This window comes from Felis catus, chromosome D1 (assembly GCF_018350175.1).
Source record: "Felis catus isolate Fca126 chromosome D1, F.catus_Fca126_mat1.0, whole genome shotgun sequence".
In the NCBI taxonomy this organism is placed as follows: domain Eukaryota; kingdom Metazoa; phylum Chordata; class Mammalia; order Carnivora; family Felidae; genus Felis; species Felis catus.
The window spans coordinates 41491764-41514204 of record NC_058377.1 but is presented as its reverse complement, the minus strand read 5'-3'; the positions used below and the strand labels follow the sequence as shown (position 1 = coordinate 41514204).

At 36.8% G+C, this 22441-nt stretch overlaps 1 long non-coding RNA gene across 1 annotated transcript in view; it reads right to left on the bottom strand.

Moving 5' to 3' along the window:
• Positions 1-11032: 11032 nt before the first annotated feature.
• The window catches only part of LOC123380445, a 131154-nt gene continuing 119745 nt past the window's right edge, over positions 11033-22441 (bottom strand). The window contains exon 4 of the long non-coding RNA XR_006586208.1: positions 11033-11237. This is a non-coding gene — a long non-coding RNA (uncharacterized LOC123380445). The remainder of the gene's footprint in view (positions 11238-22441) is intronic.

Here is a 22441-nt window from a genome sequence, read left to right as displayed (position 1 = left end):
AGAATTGTTCTTTTCGCAAAGTCATGCCATCAATGACAATGTCACTAATTATACTTGAGTTACTCATGATATCCTATTTGTATCAATCTACAATTTTATGTCATGTTTATAGTGATTCTGACTATAGTTAAAGCATTTACTTCATTATATCTTCTGGTGCAATCATACACTAGGGTTTACATATATTTTTAGAATTTTCTCACCTAATTTTACTCTTAGGAAATTACATGAGTCTTTTAGAAATTATACGTATTAGTAGATCCTATTATCTACGGATTTAGCTTCAGAAAAGTATAGAAAGCATTGCAGAACATTTTCTATTGTATGGGACACTGTGTCTGACAGGTTCACTTTACATGATCTGACCTATGTCACTTCTGATGTCCCAAAGCCCCATCATCTCCATCTCTAGGTGTATGTCAGTGTGAGGTGATCTGGTGGCCAGCTCCTTTCTCAACTGGGATGGCTAGTTTGCTAGTCTTTTCTCTGTGGCAATACCAGTTTTCCAGGAAAGTGTCCTCTCAACTCTTCCTGAGAAGTATCATCCTGGCTACTAAGCTCTGGAACTGGGTGCTGTGCAACAAGAAGACCTGCACTTAGTCGATCTATTTGCTAGATCAGTCCCAGGTCCCCATTTCTCCAGGCCTGCCATTCCTTCTAGCCTCTCTGGTTCCCTTCCACCACAATCACTAGCTTATTCTATGTTGGGAGTAAACATCCAGGGATCTAAGATCTAGAAAGATAAGATCTAGATAGATAAGATCTAGAGATCTAAGATCTCTCCCCTAGAGAAGGAACACAGAATGGGGAGGGAGAGTGATTCTGGGTAACAATGGAGAATTAGGCAGAGACCAGAGAATCTCTCAAACTGAATTAAAAACTTAAGACTTTGATCTAAGAGCAATGGGAAGTCATCTCTCTAACCAAAGAGTAAGTATTTGGTTATGTTTGTTATCTCTGTGTGTATTTAATATTTAAATCTTAATCCATAAGCATTTTTCCATGGGCTTTGAAAAGGAGATACATGTTAATTTCCTTTCAAAATAGCTAATTTCCTAACACAGTGTAATACAGAGTCTGTTCTTTTTGTATTAATTTGTGATGCCTTCTTTATTATATATAAAGTTTTTCTATAAACTGAAGTTGCCTCTGAATTATTTATTCTATTCATTGATCTAACTATTTTTCCACGAATATCTCAAGCTTTAAATTATCTCTCTTCATACTGACAAAGCAAGTTCCCCTGAATTAGTCTCCCATACGGCTTTGAATTGAATTAGAAAATCCTGATTTGAAAAAAAAAAAAAACAAAACACAAAGTTCATACTGTTGCCACAATACCTTGATCTAAATATAAAGTAAAATTCTATCACAGTCTGTACAATTACAGAAAATGGAGGTACATTATACACTCCAAAGAATCATCTCATTATTAGATAACAGCAGCGATAGCAAATACTTACTCAACATTACCACTGTGCTATGTGTTCTGCATTGCATTAGCTTATGTATCCAGTCCTCTTACTGCTTAGTGATCCTTCATATGGTTCCAGTCAACTCCATCCACAGAGACAAATACTTTAATGATCCCCATTTTGCAGCTGAGGAAATCAAGGCTTAGATAGGTTAATTCATCTACTTAAGATTACTTGGCCAAGAAGAAATAGAGCCAGATGATTTTTCTACTTTACCATTTATCTAATACATAACTACTGTTAATTGTCCTTACTCTATATTCCCAAAGCAATCTGTATAAACTTATGTCACTGCCTTTATAGCACTCTCTTGCAATTTTGTTTGTCCATCTTTCCTGCCATACAACAGAAGTTGGCCATTTCTTATTTATGTCTATGCCCCGTTGCCTAACATAGTGGCACCATCTTCCATGGAATAAGTAAACATTTGTTCATTAAATTAACTGTTTGCCTTTGCTTAAACTGTACCAGAAAACTAAGAAGATGTGGATGGAAGTCAAGGACAGGCATACTAAACAGCAAGAAAAAGCCAAAATTTAAACTTTCTACACAATCTTATCATACTTAAAACTGATTGACCTAATACCAGCAATGTTGACCTCAACCCAACTTCCGCTTTATCTGAAGGAAGTTAAGGAATGAGCATTAGCACAGAGACAAGCTTTTTGGGGCTAATGCAGATGTGCCTCTAAGGACCAAACCCGAGGAGCAAAAGGAGAACTCAAGTGACAGCTCTGCTCTGACCAATACTAAGAATGTTCAGTGATTGGCGGCTGCACACTTGAAGTTTATCTAAGTTTAAATCCTGGGTAACTGTACACCCTTCATGAATTAGCTGGTGCCCTACACAGCTGTGACCCACAATGAAAAAGGAACTTATCTTCAGTTTAGATGTGTCGGTTATATTAGTTTCAGTGGCTTTTTATAAAATTTCCATCGCCTGGCAATCATAGACACTTTATCTTCTCCTCAGGGCCCATAATTGTCCTATTAAAACTAATTATAAGTTTTAATATCTCAGGAAATATCCATCAGCTCAATAAATGTTTAAGAGGAAACTCAAAGCTGACACCATACTTTTTATTTGTAAGGAGTGTCCAGACCAGAAAAACAATCCAACAAGCTGTCCTCTGGAAGAGATCTCAACCTCTCATGCTACAGAGAAATGAATGTGTTCATTTCTTATACAGTAAAGATATACTGAGCACTCACCATGTCCAGTTAATGTGTAGTGCATAATGAGTGATACCTACATAAATAGATAACGCCCCTGCATGTGGGGGCTTATCATCTACAGGAAAATGAAAACACAAAAATACTTAAATTATAATGTGATAAGGGATTTTATAAAAGATTAATCAACTTCTACAAAAGAACAGAGGAAGAACAGATTCATATGCACTTGGTTGGGATGGATGAAGGCTTCACAGAGAAGACACTCTATGAGATGTGTATCAAGGATGGATAAAAGTTTGGCCAGCAGACATGAAAAGAAAATGTCTATTGAATATGTTGTGTCCAGACACTATCTTAATAACAGTAATGGCTAATTTTTTTGGAGAGATTCTATGTGCCATACACTGTGCTAAGGGCTTTACATGCATTATTTCATTCAACCTTCAAATCATCCCCTATGAAAAATACTTTGATTCATTTAATAAATGCCTTTTGAATACCTACCATGTGGCAGGAATTGTTCTAATTATTAATATTATTCTCAAGACGAAGATGCTGAGGCTTAGGGAATCAGCAGATGTGGTATTTGGACCCACATGCTCTCCAGTCTGATAGTAGAGTGCTATATAACTTCCCACAGTGTTCTAAAGTCAGGCTGTCCAATATGGTAGACATTAGCCACATGTGGCTACTGAGCATTTGAAGTCTGGCTTGTCAGAATGGAAATGTACCACGAATATAAAATACATAGGAGATGTTAACTTAATATTTTTTAAAATATAAAATATATCTCATAATTTTTTATATCATTTATATATAAAATGATAATTACTTACTTGAGAGTAAGTAAATAATTCGGCTTAAATAATTATGCTATTAAAATTAATTTCATCTGGTTTTCTGATTTTAATGTGGCTACTAGAAAGCTACAAATTACAAATTTGTCTGGCATTAAGTTTTATTGGACTGCTCTGGAGATGACAAAGATGAGTACAAAGATGCTCTCAAGGTGACTGAATTGTAGTCTAGTGGGGAAGATGGGACAGTATGCACAAAGCAGTATGATGCAAGGCATGTGATAATTGCCAAAGGGGGGGGGACAAATACTATTATTTAAGAGCTCACAGAAGACAAAAATTTCTTCTAAGATAATTGGGTATATTTACTGGTTTAGTTACAATTGACTTTTTACAAAATTTCAAATCTGAATATTTTCTCTCACCTATAGGCTGTCATGTAAATACAAAGAAGTGCTGAAGCCCAAAAGAAAACCTCTAAGTATGACTTTTGATGGTTCAATCAGCTACATAGAAAGTGAGAATAAAAATGGATTAACAAAATCTATGGCAGCTCTGGAACTCAATTAGCTCAGAACTGTTTAATAAGTAGATTTCCTTCATCTAGTAAACATTTCTTAAGTGCCTATATAACGCTGAGATTAAGATAATAGATTCCACTCATAGTTAACCTATTGGATCCCTTTTGCCTTCTCACTCATGCATTACAGGAGAAATGGCTAGGAAGAGAATTGACCAACAGGTAGACAATTGGGTGGGTGTGAGTGGGGAAAGCAAGAGTCCTACAACATTCACAAATTGGGAAGTAGCCTCTGAATAAAGAGACTTAATTAGATCAACATAGTAGCTCCACTGGGATTTCACCCGTTTTTCATTTTTGAATAATTTGAAAAATCTCCATCTAATTTATGAACCAGCAGGATGTTGTGAAAGATAAACAAAGCTGTCTGCAATTTGAATTTCTCCTGACTTTGTCCAGCTCCAATTTCACATTTACCTCATTCTCTCAATTGTTATGGACTACTTGCTCTTTGACAACTCAAAGCACCAGATGTGCTTCAAACCAAGAGGCCAAATTCTTCTCCTGAGAATTCTTCTCCATGGGAATTCCTATAAAAAGTGCCATAAAAAGTGAATCTTCCTGGCAGCATTTTGAAGGCGAGCTCTTTGTTCCACATGGCATCATGTTACCTGGAGACCATTCAGCATTTGTAGTTCTGGAGCTGTAACTTTCAAATGCACATGTGATACAAGCAAGACTCCTTGAGACATGAGAACATATTGAGATGTCATTGTAATTACACAGGACGTAGACCTGGCCAGAAAGCCAGAACTACGTGTGTGTAGAGGTAGTTCGCTTCAAGCCAGTTCTTCTCTCTCCTCAACTCCCTGAGGCCCAGCCAAAAATCAAGACAAACCAAAATTGTGTGAGCACCTTCCTAGAATTGCAAACACTGACAACAAACTCTCCAGTTTATGAGCCAATGCTGAGTCTCTACCATATAGTAGGCACACTACTGACTTTATTTCTTACAATGGTGCTAACTAGATGTTATTCATTCCATTTCAAAAATTAGGAAACTGAGGTATTTAGCAACTAGGATCAATGTTTAGCAACAATGATCAAAATCAGAAGAGTTAAGATGCTTTCCCATAGTAGAACAAAGTTTGAAAGACAGGCTTATCTGAACCTATGTCCATGCTCCCAACTACAGGACATAGTTCCTACCACAATATTTCTTATTTTAACAATGTATGAATGCATCCTGCCCATAAGTGTGTGAACTATTTGATATAATTGGGCAAATCAATACATGACTGTTAGCCATGTTTTCTCATCTGCAAAATGGATTAATGATAAAAGTTCCATCATTACATCTGGCTGTGAAGTGGTCATATGTGGTCGTTTCTGCATATGTTTTATTTTGCCTAACTATTCCCCATTTCGTTCAACAAAGTTTTTGAAATGGCTTGACAAATGCTTTAACTGCTCTAGGCCTCTATTTTCCATCTACAAATGGGAATAATTATACCAGCCTTGTGCTGGCACATAGGGTTGATGGAATGAAATAATGAATCTGAAAACACTTTATTGCTAGGTGCTATACCAATATGACTTTGAAGGTGACTACCGAAGCTGAGTAAGAGTTTAAGAATCTAGAGTTTTATTTTATTTCTTCTCTTCATGCATAAGAGAGTAAAGTGAAGGCTAATAAAACACTTCATTTCCTTGTTTCTAACTTTTAGTTACCCACAAACTTGGGATGTGCTTATTTTAATTAATTCATCATGTTCCTAGTGCTCACAGCTTCAAGAGTCCAGAAAAATAAATAAATAAATAAATAAATAAATAAATAAATAAATAAGATAGCAGATTTCATCTGCTGTCAGAATCTGCTACCTGAAAGAAACTTTCTGGAAAGATGGGTGAATACTGAGTGGTATGCTTTGGGGATACTTAATAACAATCCCCAAGGTATCATTTTCTGGACAGCTCCATTCTGTGAATAAGGTCAGAGAGTAAAGTGAAGCCCTCACAGGTAAATATTGAACCAGGTGTTAAAACATCACCAGACACCATACATAAATAGCAGCTGCTGGAAGGAATGTGGAGATCTCATCACCTGGCAACAGCTCAGATTAAGGCTTCCTCGTGAGAGATGTTGGGAGAAGGAGGGAGAAGGAAAATCAAACATCCATGGTGTGTGGCCAGGCCTCCATGTCTGCACACAACAAACTTCCCTCAAAAATGCAAAAGAAATTACTCAGGGACTGTTAGAAAATAGAAAGACCAGGGAAAGGGATTCTTCTGGAACAGGAAGTGGGAATAGAGTCAGTCTAGACTCTTCTGTAACTCTGATCTTCCTATATATGTTTGATGATCCAGAGATGTCCTATGGGGAACTTGGTGCTGACGTGGCCCAGCTTTTTATTCTGCACAGTTTGTGCCAGTCACCCACGTACAGAGAAGAGAAGGAAGCTGGCACTTATTGAGCACCATCCATAGAACCACGTTCTAGGTCATGTGCTGGGCAGTTAGTTCTCATTCTCACTCTATTCTCCCGAGACCATCACAATTACTCCCAGGTTACAGAGGAGGAAACTGAAGCTCAGAATCATGCTCAAACTATGTAAGTAATCATTGATCAAATTAGGATTCAGTTCGGGTATCTGTTATTCCAAATCCCATACTTTTTCTGCTTTATCAAGTCCAACACTGTCCCAGCTGTACTTACTACTAATGGAACTTACTCATAGTCCTACTCACCCACCATTAAGCACATGGTGCTCCACATGGACTTGGCTAGTTTAAACCTAATTAAGCCATGAACTATGCTCCCTAAAGAATTTCACTGGTGTTGCTCAATTCTCTATTCTATTTTTTCCGTTTGGTACCCAAAGAGAATTTAAAGTAGAATTTCCTATACTTAAGCTTTATTTATTTTTTTAAAAAAATTTTTTAATGTTTATTTATTTTTGAGAGACAGAGAGACAGAGAAAGAGTCAGGGAGGGGCAGAGAGAGCGGGAAACACAGAATCCGAAGCAAGCTCCAGGCTCTGAACTGTCAGCACAGAGCCCGATGAAGGGCTCAAACCCATGAGATCATGACCTGAGCTGAAATCGGACACTTAACTGACTGACCCACCAAGGCTCCCCTATACTTAAGTTTTATTTATACACAGATATTAGTGCTTGAAATGGTTACTAAAAGCAAATGGTCCAAGTCCTCTAATTTTACAGATTAGGAAAATGAGTCACTAAAGGGTTAAGAGTATTCGTTTAAAGTCACATAGCAGTGAAGATAATAAGAGTCTAAGCCTATGTCTGTATCAGGATATCTTGAGATTCTGGGTCCTGTAATGTAAGAGTTATAGAAACAAATAGAATAGGGGCGCCTGGGTGGCTCAGGAGGTTGAGCGACCGTCTTCGGCTCAGGTCATGATCTCATGGTTTGTGAGTTGGAGCCCTGCATCGGGCTTTGCGCTGCCAGCTCAGAGAGCCTGGAGCCTGCTTCTGATTCTGTGTCTCCCTCTCTCTCTGACCCTCCCCCACTCATGTTCTCTCTCTGCCTCAGAAATAAACATTAAAAAAAATAAAAAAAAAATAGAATATATATTCTATATTCTATATATAGAGAGAGAGTGTATATACATAGAGAGAGAAAGAGTTCAATTAGGCAATGTTATGTTTCCATCTAAAGGGATGACAAAATTAAGCAAACACATATAATAACGTAAAATAACAAGCAAAGGCCTAGAATTTAAAGCCAGATGATCTGGATTTCAATCTTACCTTTGCTTACTTTGTGATCCTGAAAAATATTATTCAACTCCTTCAAACTTTGGTTTCCTTATTTACAAAATGGGGATGTTAATCCCTACCTTAATGATTTTGAGTATTTAATGAAACAACCTAGGCAAAATACCTGGCACAGCCAGGCATATAGTTTCTATGCAATAAGAATCCAATTTTTCCCTTCACTTCTTACAAATTTAAGAAAAAAAAAAACACAAAAGAGGTAACATCACTGCTGCCATGCTTATTATTTTTTCTCCTGCACACTTAAATCCTAGAATTGTGGGTCACACTTGAAAGAAACAAAAGACTCAAAACAATGTTAGGCGTCTAAACACGATATACAACCTAGTTACTACTCTAGCATAAAAAATTCATATAAAAACATCCACAGTTACCACATTATTTATTCATGTTGTCATCTGCCCATCAGCACTGTGTCCCCCTATGAGTAAAGCTGTTTGCAGTCCTAATTATACTCATCACACACTCACAATATCATGTTTTAATGTGATGCAGTCAACACCACTCTTCCTTTGGCACAGCTTGGCTTCATACTCTTCCTCTTACTTTCTTCTTGCAAAAAATTCCACTTAATCCTATGCCATATTCCCTGACTCCCTAAAACAGTATATATAGTCAGGTGTAGCAAAAGTTAATGTGCATGAATTCAAATGTGGCAGTACACCTCTGAAAGCAACCTGGTACAGGCTATGACCAGACTGCTGTTGAGCTCAGTCTGCTGATAGGATCCTTGCTCATCCACTCCCAAATCCTGGAGTCTGTCTGAGTCCTAAGTACCCAGGCTGGAAGCCAAGAAATGCACCTCTTCCCACTTCCTAAAATGAATAAGAATTTTCTGTATGATAAGAAAGTGTTCCAAGACTAAAGTCTTCTCAGGACACATGTTAGGAATTAAGACTTAATATTTATTTATTTATTATTATGTGGATTTTGTCTCCAATTTAACACTGTCCTCTTCAATCAGAATCACAGATTTTGACTCATAGAAAGTGGCAGGCCATTCTTTCCTTTCTAGAATATTAGTTCAAATCCGTCTGCGCTGATAATGACAGGCAATCGTCTCCAACTGTGTATGTTCTGTCTGTTGGTTTTAATTGAGTGTATACTGAGCAAATATTCATTGTCGCTAAACTAATTCTGCTCAGTCTTTCTGGAATTTTCAGCAGGGAGAATGGAGAGGAGAGAGAGAGGAAGGGGGGAGGAGGGAAGGAAAGAAGAAAAGCAGGAAGAGAGAAAGAGGAAGGAAGGAATGAACGAAGGGAGGAACGAAGGAAGGAAAGGAGAAAGGACAAATGACCTCACATATTAAGACCCACAAAATTCTGGATGTCATCAGAGAAGACAGTAAAGACAAAATGGAAATCATGCTCCCACACTTTATATGGGTGACTATAGGTCACTTTATAGGGACATGGTTTCTTTAGCTCTGCATCACCTGTGCCCACCCTCTTGTGGTCACTGGGTTAATCCTCAACAACTCTAGGCCAGGGAACTCAGCAATAAGGTAGGTCACTATGAACCCTCTAATCCTATCATAGTTCTAATTATTGGGCTTCTTTCTTCTTCCCATGATGAACCTTCCCTCTTGCCTTCCTATCCTAGAATTTAAATTCATATCACTTTCCATAGTTAAATCCCTGCCCTTCCTTGATGACCACCCAATATACCATTTCCTTCTACCATAAAGTTATTATTATGAACTAAACATCATGTAAACCAAACCTTTCATATTTTACTTTAATCCTTACAAAATCCATTCAACACAGGTGTAATTATAAACAAGGAAACTGAAGAGAGAGGTAACTCATTAGAGTCACACAGTGGTAAGGAAAGAATGGAATTTCAAATCAGTTTTCTAGAACCTATTCTTTTGAATGAAGAACTAGTAATGTCTCTCTTATTCTTGCCTTGAAGAGACTCATAATCTAGCAGTATATGGAGACAAGAAAATAAGTATCTAGCAGTATATGGAGACAAGAAAATGACACATACTCGTAAACTGTTACATTCGTTGAGGAAGAAACAATCCATTCTTCCTGGGAAGGCTGTGCACAACTTTACTTTTATGATGAATTTAGAAAGACAAATGAGGAAGAAGCATGAGGATGAACTTTCAAGACAAAAGAAATACACAAATGGCCAGTAGTAGTTTATGGTTAGAATTAAGGTGTGTGGTAGGAATGAGAAAACAGGGGCGCCTGGGTGGCGCAGTCGGTTAAGCGTCCGACTTCAGCCAGGTCACGATCTCGCGGTCCGTGAGTTCGAGCCCCGCGTCAGGCTCTGGGCTGATGGCTCAGAGCCTGGAGCCTGTTTCCGATTCTGTGTCTCCCTCTCTCTCTGCCCCTCCCCTGTTCATGCTCTGTCTCTCTCTGTCCCAAAAATAAAAATAAACGTTGAAAAAAAAAATTTTAAATAAAAAAAATAAAATAAAAAAATAAAAAATAAAAAAGGAATGAGAAAACAGAAGAAGCTAAAAGGTTACTGGAGACTAATTAGAGAAGAACGTGAATTCACACTAGTAAGTTAGGACACAGACCTAGAACAATGCTTTCAATAAAAATTACCTTTTCCCATAGCTGGAGAATGAATGAGAGCTGAGATAAACCAGAAGCAGAAAGGCCATAATTACAGCCCAGATTGAATGATGGAGTCTGATTCAGGTCTGCATGGCAGGTGGAAGAGAAACAATTTGGAGGAGGGATTAAAAGGTCTATTATAACTGATGGCCAATTCGGTTATGATGCTTGGCAGTAAAGGATGAGTTGAAAATTCTAGTTAGGCAATAGTTCCAGAAAGCTCACTAACCGCAAACTAAGAGATACATCTTGAAGCACTAAAAAGTATAATTAAACCAATGTGAGAAAGTACTAAACTATACAGTATGTTTATAAAATGTGTAAGATCATCAGCAGGTAGTCTAAAATAGTGCTTCTCAAATTTTAATGTGCATACAATTCACAGGAATTTTATTAAAATGTGGATTCTGGTTGAGTGGGCCTGGTTGAGGCCCAAGAACTTGGCGTTTCTAACAAGCTCCAGGGATGCTGACACTGATGTTGGTCCACAGACCACACCTTGAATAGCAAGGGTATAAAATGCAAAATGGAGATCTTCAAGATGCTTCCAGGCAGATGGTGACTATGTAATAGATCAATAAACCAAACTGCCTGTGGAAGATTTGAGGGTGTGTGGGGTGGGGGGAGGGATAGGATGGATATATCTTATCTTTTGTGAGTGCTGAAGGAAAGCCAACCATACCTTCCACAAAGTGTCCTGAGTGCTGCTTGCAGAGGCCACAGGGACCTGGATGTCTTGGCAGCTGTCCTGGGCGGTCTTTTCAATGTGTGAGATGGAAAGAATGAGGCCCATGAAACTGCCGGGTTACTTCCATCACAGCCAAGAACATTCACCTTCTACAGAGTAAAGGTTCCCCTGGCTTCTTCCTTTGCCAAGACTCAAAGACTTGTCCTGGAGATGGAGATGAAAACATTCTGTAGTCAGCTCCTTAAAGAATGCTAAAAACACACACAAGAGATCTTTGTCCAAAAGTAAATAATTATTGGTTGGCAAGTGCTTAAAACAGTGGATGGGACAATACACGCATTCTGTTCTCTCTTTACCAACAAATGCCTGCCAGCTTTTAACCTGCAGGTGTTGTTGTTGCTGGTTCCAGTTTTAATCTAGTTTCATAATGAAGGTATTCAACAAAATTACTTTTTAAGAAATGCATGCTAGCTTCCACCCAGTTAATTTACTGCTGTTTCTATAAAATTAAACTCCAAGAACTTGAAAAGTCAGCTGAGACTGCCAGTGATTCCATGCTGATAGCTAACTAAGTGATCAACTCCCCTCTGCTTGAACGCTTCCAGTGCTGGACAGCTCACCACCATTCCAAGATCTGAGTACACCTGCCAACTCTCCTGGAAAATACTAACTTATGTTATCCCAATCTGGCTTCGTGATTCTTTCATTTAGTAGTCCTAGTTCTACTTTGTAGAGTCACAAAGGAAAATGTAACCTCTCTTTCAGATAAGAGTTCTTCAAATGTTGAAGACAACCACCATGGGCCAACACCATCCACAGCTATCCAGGTCAAAAATCCTTAGTTCTTCTGACTACTCCTCATGTAAAATGAATTTAAAGCTCTATTGTCTGTACTCTAAAAGTACTTTAGCTTTCCTCTTAAACTGTAGTGTTCTTAAAGGGAAAAACCCAAATGTGACTTTGAGTAGCGTGAATTAAAATGTGCCTAAAATCCTTTCTTTATGTTACTTATTTCTTTTCACCTTAGTGTGTATTAAGATCATACTAACAACAAGGCAGAAACAGAAAAAGACTATGAATATTGTGAATGAAGGATCTGATATCAGTAATCTAGTTCCAACTCTTACTAGCTGTGTGACCAAGTTATTTAACCTAAGTTTAAATTTAAATTTATAAAATAGAAAAAATCAAACTTAAAAATTAAAGATGGACATGATATTTATAGATAAATGTATGCTAAGTTCCTAACAATGCCTGGCACATAGTAGACATTCAATAAACTGTAGTAATTATTATTAATTTTGGCGTTTAGGTGAGACATGTCAATGGTTAATCTACATTCCATTTACAATCACCTTAAAATCCTTAAATCCTTTTATGTATCACATTTCATTAGCACAATTATTTTATGGTAAAACTGGTGACATAAATTTACCTTTACCTATTTAAAACCTTTATTTCTTCAAAACATTTATATGTTATTTCAATTCATTGAATTCTTTATGGATAATAATTCTAGCATCAAATATTTTAACTAATATTTTTCTCAACTTTGAACTATATAAAATTATGATCATTAACTGAATGGCATGTCATGTTTAAAATGTTTTCAAAGAATGCAAGAACTTGTCTTAAAAAACAACAACATGGCATTGTTTAAAATGCAAAAAAACAAAAAAAAACCAAAAACTATACAAACACACACATACACAAGGTTGAAGGAAGCGTCCTACACCTCATAGAAATATCCTTCAGATAAACCCTGACTCTTTGAGTCTAGCCCTTGTACCTCCCGTCAATCACTCTGTTTATACTAAATCATCCTATGATGTTCACAAAGATATCACAGGAGACTCTGACATCATAATAAAATCAAAACAGGTATCATATTATACCTAACCCACCAAAGAAGGAAATGATTCTACCTTGAATGATTTCTTCTTGGTGAACCCATGAAGTCTAATAAAAACCTCTCCTTCCACTTCTAAATGCTTACAACATTTCTCCTTTCCATTTAAAGATTATATCTGTTTAGAGCAGTTTAGGTTCATAACAGAACTAAGAGGAAAGTACAGAGTTTTCCCACATACCTCCAGCCCTCACACAAGCATAGCCTGCCTTATTATCACTACCCCCCACCAGGGTGGTACACTTATTACAACTAGTGTCTGTAACAACTTATAACTGACACATCCTAATAACCCAAAGTCCATAGTTTTTCTCAGGAATCACTCTTGCTGTTGTACATTCCATGGATGTGGACAACTGTATAGTGACATGTAACCACCATTATAGTGTCCTACAGAGTATTTTACTGCACTAAAAATCTTCCATGCTCTACCTGTTCATCCCTTCCCTCTCCCCAGCCCCTGGCAACCACTGACCTTTTTACTGCCTCCACAGTTTTGACATTTTCAGAATGTCATATGGTTGGAATTATACAGTATGTAGCCTTTTCACACTGGTTTAGTTCACTTAGTGATATGAATTTAAGTTTCCTTCAAGTCTGTTCATGACTTGATAGCTCATTTCTTTTTAGCACATAATACCCCATTGTCTAGATGTACCACAGTATTTTTGTCCGTTTACCTACAACATTTCTTCCTAATAATTCCTTTTCAAATCTTGACCAGAATCGTTAAAAAAAAAAAAGACAACAACAACAACAACAACAACAACAACAACAACAAAACAGTCTTTCTATCACTAACACGAAACTAAGGATGATAAGAAAAAATTACTTCACATACCCCTTCCACATAATGTCTGGTTAAAATAGAGAAGTATTTTCAAACATATTTTACAGAGAAAATTATTCCAGGAAGATGCTCCATTAACAGCTTGGGAATGGCTAAAAACATGAGAATGTCTTTGAGATTTTACCTTAAAAAAATTTTTTTTAATGTTTTTATTTATTTATTTATTTATTTATTTATTTATTTATTTATTTATTTATTTATTTATTTTGAGATAGAGACAGAGCATGAGCAGAGGAGGGGCAGAGAGAGGGGGAGATACAGAATCTGAAGCAGGCTCCAGGCTCTGAGCTGTCAGCACAGAACCTGACGCAGGGCTCAAACTCACATAGTGTGAGATCATGACCTGAGCTGAAGTCGGATGCTCAACCGACTGAGTCACCCAGGTGCCCCAAGATTTTACATTATAAAAGCTACTAGGGTGCCTGAATGGTCTAGTTGGATGGGTGTCCAACCCTTGATTTCAGCTCAGGTCATGATCTCACAGTTACTGAGTTTGAGCCCCCTGTGGGACTCTGCACTGACAATGTGGAGTCTGCTTGAGACTCTGTCTCTTTCCCTCTCTCTCTGCCTATTCCCTGCTCACTCTGTCTCTCTCCAAAAATAGATAAACTTAAAAAAATAATAATAAACCTACTAAATAAGAATTCCTATAGAAAAAAATCTAATTTGTTGAAATTGAAAGTTCCTCAATATATTTGGTCACAAAATTATTCTCCTTAGACCACACATGGAAACATCCCTTATAAGTTTTTCAAATCTCTTTCTTTAATCAAAGGTATTGAGGAATAAACTTCCCTCATATAACAAGAGATAGCTGTTTTTTATTATAAAGTTTGATTAGTTCTTTTTTAAAATTTTTAAATTTAAAATTTTTATTTTAGAAAGAGAGAGCACACAAGAAGGGGAGTGGGGCAGAGGGAGAGAGAGAATCTTAAGCAGGCTCTATGTGCTGAGAGCACAGAGCCCCATGAAGAGCTCAATCCAACAACCCAGGAATCGTCACCTGGGCCAAGGTCAAGAGATGGACACTCAACCAGCGGAGCCACCCAAATGCACTAAAGTTTGATTAGTTCTTACAAATATATACACTCATGTGTAAACACCAACACAATAAAGACAGAATATTTGTATCACCTAAAGTATTTGTCTTGGGCCCCTTTATTATCAGTCCCTGAAAGAACTACAACTTTAGGCAACTATTGATTAGATTTCCCTTTTCTAGAATTCCATGTAAATGATAACATATGGTATATACATTTTTGTTTCTTGTATCTTTGCTTAGCATAATGTTTTCAAGATTCAGTCATGATTTTACACTTATTGGTGGGTCATTCCTTCCTTTGTGGCTGAACAGTCTTTAGGAATCCATCGTACGGATATATCAGAATTTGTTTATCTGTTCCCCTCTAAATACACATTTGCATTGTCTTCATTTTCAGATTATTATTAATAAAGCTGCTATGTATATTCGTGTATAAGATTTTGTGTAGACATATTCTTTCACTTTCTTGAGTGAGGTGAATTTCAAAGAAATTGTCGATTTGTTGTCTAAAGTGTGTTGAACCATTTAACACTCCTTTACATTTTACATATATGAGTGTTCTAGTTGCTTCACATATTTACCAATGACTGGTGTTGCCCAGAATATGTGTTCCGTTCTCACTAGGTGGAATGTTCTCTGTCAAGTCCTATTGGTAATAGTTACAGTTGATATTCTTCCTGAGTGTATCTCTACTTTTAATTTATCAGTTTCTGAGAGAGGATTTTGAAATCTTTAAATGTAATGTTAGCTCTAATTCATTTCTACTTTCATCTCTGTCCATTTTTGCATCATGCATTTTGAAGCTCTATTATTAGGTGCACTGAAATTTGTTAGGTCTGCATGATGATTTAACTTCTCAATCATTAGGGAAATTTCTCTCATTATCTTGAGTAATATTATCTGTTTTGGAGAATATTTTGTCTAATACTAATATGGCTATTCCTACTTTCTTTTGACAGCTTTTATTTACTTTTAAGCCATCTATGCATTCATATTTAAGTGTTATTGCAAATAGTATGTTTTTTTTACGGTCTGATAATCTCTGCTTTTAAATGTTATGTTTACACAACATATAGTTAATATAATTATCAATATGGTTGATTTCAATCTATTGTTATTTGTTTTCCATTTATCCCTTCTATTTTTATTCCTTTTATTCCCTTTCTGTCTTCTTTTGTATGAAGTGAACATTTTTATGATTCTATTTTATCTCTGCTGGTTTATTAGTTATATGTCCTTTTTTAGAGGATGTTGCAGACTTTACATTTATATCCTTAGTTTATCAAATATTATGCCATTTCACATATAATGTTAAAATGGTCATCTCCCCATCCTGCTGTTCTTTGTGTTATTACCATCATATATTTTACTTTTGCTTTTCTTATAAACCCTATGATATATTTGTGTTTTTTTGTAGTAAACAACGAATTATCTTTAAAAAAAAGAAGCCCTAATATTTACTATTTCTGTTGTCCTTTTTTTTCTCTACATCTATGGTTCCATATGGTATTATTTTCCATCTGTCTGAAGAACTTCCTTTAATATTTTTTTATAGTGAAGGTCTGCCAACAATGGATTCTCTCAGCTTCAGTTGTCTGAAAAAGTTTTTATTTTGTGCTCATTTTTGAAATATAGTTTCATTGGATATAGATTTCTAGGTTGACATTGTTTTCCCTTAATAGCTTTAAAAATAGCTTTTTATTATTTTCTGGCTTCCTTTGTTTGGGATAGGAAGTATGAACACATTCTTATCTTTTTTTTTCCTTTATGTAATTTTTCATTGGTTTTCTGGTATATATCCTGCTAGAAGTTCAATGAAATTTTTGGATTTGTGTGTTTATAGTTTTCATCAGATATGGAAAACTTTTCAACTGTTTTTTACTAGATTTTTTTCTACACCCTCCTCCTTGAATTTCAATTACACATTGGCAAAGCTAAACTCCCTGGTATTGTCTATCAGATGACTGAGACTCTCTTAAAATTTGTAAATCTGGGGCACCTGGATGGCTCAGTCTGTTGAGTGTCCGATTTGACTCAGGTCATGATCTCAATGTTGGTGAGTTTGAGCCCCACATGGGGCTCACTACTACCAGCACAAAGTCTACTTCAGATCCTCTGCCCACCCCCTCTCTCTCTGCCCCTCTCTTGTTCATGCTTTCTTTAAAAAATAAATAAACATTTAAAAACAAGTTAAAAAACATTTTTAATTCTTTTTTCTCACTATGCTACCTTTGGGGTTTTTTGTTACTGATTTCCAGTTCAGCAATCTTTTCTACTGTAGAATCTAATCTTTTAGTAAGTCCACCCAGAAATTGCTCATTTCACAACTCAGCAAGATACCATGCCGTGCCTTACTTCTTTGCCCATGCCATGGCTCTTAAACGGCCCCCAGGCAGAAAACCAAAGCAATCACAGTATATACCTCATGTGTCTCCCTTTTCTTAGGGGTCACAGCCTGCAAAGCCTCTTTCTTGTCCAATGTCTGAACACAATTGTTTCATGGATTTTGTCCAATGTTCTCATTGTTCACAGTCCCAGATTAGTTTCTCCTTCATGGCTAGCAGCAAAAATCTCATCCTGTGCAATTTTGGGAAATGCTAAACTAGAAAATTTATGTAGATACTTTAGACCTGTTTTTATATTTCTGAGTCATTACTTTCTAATAATTTATTGAGAATGATAATTAATTCATAAGAATTGAAAAATGAGAAGTTTCTAACTTAAATTGGTATTTAATAGCCAGAAGACAAATTGCATGCAAATCATTTGAGGAAGAAAAAGCTTAAATTAAGTCAGAATATTTTAAGTACAGTGATATAGGACACACAATGAGTTATATCATATTGTGTTTAATTTATCAGAAATTCTTACTTCTATATTAAAGAAATGGTTCTTTCCTAGTTCCCCAATTAAAACACTAAATTCAAGTATCAAAAAAATCATCCAATATTAGAACTAGAAGGAAAGTATGTACCATTCCTTCTATACCTCACATTTTGCAGCTTTGGAATGGAGAGTCAGAGAAGGTAAATAACTTTTTCATGCACCCAAAGCAATGTAGCTTGTTATTGAAAGAGCTGATGATACCTGATTCTCAGTCCCATGTGCCACACAAGCTTTGTTCCCTCCTCCCTCAGAATTTAGAGTATACTGAAACTAATCAGTATAAACAAATAGTCTGTTATCTTTCTAAAAATTAGAATTATTTTTCAATTATCATTATGCTGTATTATCATCAAACTTTTTTAATTACGTAAATACTAGATTAAATTCTGCCACATCCTTTATTAACAATTACTGCTTTTATAAAAATCAAGTAGCCACAGTCAGTTAAGCGTCCAACTTCAGCTCAGGTTAAGATCTCATGGCCCGTGAGTTCAAGCCCCACGTTGGACTCTGTGCTGACAGCTCGGAGCCCGGAGCCTGCTTCAGATTCTGTGTCTCCCTCTCTCTCTGACCCTCCCCCGTTCATGCTCTCTCTCTGTCTCAAAAATAAATAAACATTAAAAAAAAATTTTTTAAATCAAGTAGCCAAATTATGGTCTAAAGGAAGTGAGAAAGAGATATATCTTTCAAAAACCATTTGTTTGCCCTGTACACTCTTCAGCACTACACAGTATTATACGGAGTTGAAGTCTTAGAAGATAGTTATTATTTGAGCCCACAGAGAATTTGCAAAGAATTACATTTTTATCAAGAATCTTAAGTCCTTATAAAATATCTGATCTCCTCAAGAGGTCCCTTAAGGTTTTATTTTTACAATCTTACTTAGCAAGCATTTAAGCAAATAATTCATCTGAGTTGTCTACATAGTTGAATTAAATCTTTGGCAAGCTTGTGTCAGACAGATTAAATAATGACCTGAATGATGTTCAAACAGTTCGGAATTAGCTATCATAAAATAAGTTTATAATTCTCTTCACTTATTACTAACACTATATTACCTCATCTGCTTGAAAAAAATGGACACTGAGTTCAAAACGAGAAGGTGCCCCAATAAATGTAAGCTAAAAGGTGACCCACAGCTTTTGATCCCCAAACAACTTCCCACTGGTTTTACCAATGCTCCATGTCAGTGTTTTTTCTGGTCCAGAATTAACAACGACAACAACAAAAACATTATTAAAATGCATCTTTGAGCTAAAACATATTAGCTCAAGATTGTTATCAGTTGAAAAAAGAAGAATATTAAACTCAGAGGAAATGATTTTTCAAATATGCATTTACACATTTTAGTCAGCAGATAATTACTGAGAACCTACTAAATGCCAGACATTGTTTCAGGGAATATATTAATGTACCAGGCATAGTGATGATTAGTAATCTATACCGTCTTGCCCATTTGTCTATTTGTTTATTGCCTGTTGCCCCCACTTAGCACTAGCAAACACTGGAATGGAAACTCAATCAACACTCTGCAAATCTTGCTCATTGATGTATCCCTAGCCACGAGATTGGTTCCTGCCATACAGTGGGCACTAAATCGATATTTGTTGATTGATTACATGAGTGGCACTGCCCTGCCCTCATGAGAGTCTGATGATAGGAGATGGTTAGGAAAGTTGAGAACATGAGACAGAGTTCAAGTGAGAAAGTTGCTGGAAATTTTCAGAATGTTTTACTGCAGTCTATCTATATTTTATGATTCTGAATTTTCTGGGTCTTCAGGTAAGTACTAAAGGAGAAGTATTTATTTACATATATTTATCAATTTACATTTCAGTGGCTTCTCTAGATCTCTATTTCATCCTATTCTTCCAGTAATCCATATGCCAGAACAGATATAGAATCTCAGAACCCCCAAATTAGAAGGAATTAGTGCAATCTGGGTTGGAACCCAGACCCCTGGGCAATCTCTCCTCTTAATTGCTGGTGCACATTGAGAGCAGACTCACTGGTGTGTTCCTTCTCAATCAAAAGAATTAGTGAATAATGGAGATGTTATGGACTATTTCTTTGGAAATCAAGAGAAAGTTACACCACGTGGCAAAACATTATTACCATCACTACTTAATACCTCTTCCCTCTCCCAAGTACATCCTCATTCAAGATCCTCATCTCCCTGACACTGCTCTCCACCCCTCACCCTTGCTCAGTCTCTAGAATATACCCTCTCTATTGTACCAAACCATCCATTTCTCACCCTCAATTTGCATGTCTCACTAAACAAAACAGAGGTCACCAACAAACACCTGTGTTCCTTGGTCATGCCCTTAGAAGACATCCAAGTCATCCAGCCCACAAGCATACTCTGAGTGCAGGGGCAGGTTCAATCTGTTTTTATGCTTCTTCCTCTAAACAACCTTTCACAATAATAGATAGTATGCTTATTTTACACCTAAGGATACTGAGGCTTAGAGAGCACATGTAACGTGACTAAAATGGGATAGCTGGCAAATAGTAGTAGAAATTAAAAACCACATGTGTCTGTCTCCAAATCCTGTGTTACTTACTAGTTTCTATACGCTTCTTAATAATGGCTACTCTTAATTGAACACCTGCCTGTGTGAAGCATTTGTGCTACACATTTCATACATATCACGGAATTTATTCCTTACTCTGACCCAACTATGGGTGAAGTTATTATCCCCATTTTACAAATGAGAAATCTGAGGCTCAGCAAAGATAGGGCACTTTGCTAAGATCACAGAGCAAGAAAGTAATAGAGGGAAGATACAATCAGATCAATTTGGCTCTTTCATTTGTTACATTCCATCATACCACACTGTTGAAGGGGAACATAGTGATGCCCAGTTCGACATTCTACATCAATATATTAAGTTCCATGCAGGCATTAATGAATTTCAACTTTCTATGTAAACCTTTGCAGCGAAAAGATGTGCTATAGGTGTGCTCAGTGCTGTGAATATAATGGTGAGAACATAGATACAATCTCTTATAGCTTACTGATTTAAGCAGACACTAATAAAATAATTACACAAATTGATACATAACTGCAAAATATGATAAGTTTAAGGAAAATTACAGGAGCTTATGAAGGTGTATTCTAAGGGGATATTAGTCTAATTGGGTTGAAATGGGTGTTTTGGAAGCACTCCCTAAAAGGGGGATATTTAAAGAGTAAGCAGGAATTAACGAAGCAAAGATAGTTAAGAAGTAAAGCAAGTCAGTAAGATTTAGTACAGAGAACAGTATACAAGTCACTGTGGGGCGCCTGGGTGGCACAGTCGGTTAAGCGTCCGACTTCAGCCAGGTCACGATCTCGCGGTCCGTGAGTTCGAGCCCCGCGTCGGGCTCTGGGCTGATGGCTCAGAGCCTGGAGCCTGTTTCTGATTCTGTGTCTCCCTCTCTCTCTGCCCCTCCCCCGTTCATGCTCTGTCTCTCTCTGTCCCAAAAATAAATAAACGTTGAAAAAAAAAATTAAAAGTATACAAGTCACTGTGGCTGGAAGAAGCACTGGGCCTTCCAATAATGACAGGAAGGCCAGTGAGGCTGAACCTAAGGATTAACAGAGAGGATCAATGAAATTAAGGCTGGAGAGGAATATAAGATCCAGTTCACACACGAAAGTCCATACAAACGGCAGTAATAATTTTGATATTCAGTAGCAATAAGTATATTTAACACAGAGGTCTTAGTTTCAAATTCCATTCTCCAATAAAAAGAACCAGGGCTCCTTGGAGAAAGGATTGGGATAGGAAATATACTGGGTGAATCAGTAGCACAATGTAGTGCCAGGAAGTAAGGAAATGCTCAAAACAAACAAACAAACCAACAGAAAATGATGGAGGTATGTCAAAGGGACATAGGAACCCACTGAAAAAGCTTCTAATAGCCAAAAGGGAAACAGTTTCAGCAAAACAATAAAGTGGTATTGGACTATAACTCAAAAAATAAAATAAATATCCATTAATTCATGCTGATATGAATAATAAATAATAATAAATAAATAAATAAATAAATAAATAAATAAATAAATAAATAGGAGAGAATAGACACATATCCCTGTGCAGAATTCCAAGAGTGCCTGGGTGGCTCAGTCAGTTAAGCATCTAACTCTTGATTTCTGCTCAGGTCATGATTTCATGGTTAGTAAGTTCAAGCCCTGCATCAGGCTCTGTGCTGTTGGCACAGAGCCTGCCTGAGATTCTCTGTCTCCCCCTTCTCTCTCTCTCTCTCTCAAAATAAATGAATAAACTTTAACAAAAAGGATTCCAGATAATTTATACAGATACTCTGCTCTCCCAGAAGTGGAACATAACTTCCATTACTTAAGAGTGAGCTGAGTTATTTCCTTCCAAAGAGTTGAGTGTGGAAACCGGGGCGGGGGGGAATTTACAGAATAGAAACTTGACAAAAACTACCTCAGGATCAACCGTGACACACATAGGACATACTGATAGCATGCACCTTTGATATGATGTGTTGACAATGGCACTTAAATTCTGTCGAATTCCTTGCAAAGCCCAAATCCTCACTCTCATAATGAAAAAAAAAAAAAAAAATCAGACAAATCCCAGTAGTGGGACAGAAGACAAAATACCTGACCAGTAGCCTCCACAAATGTCAGGGTCATTAGAAACAAGGAAAGTCAGAGAAACTCACAGCCAAGAGGAACCTAAGGAAACAGGATGATTAAATGTAAT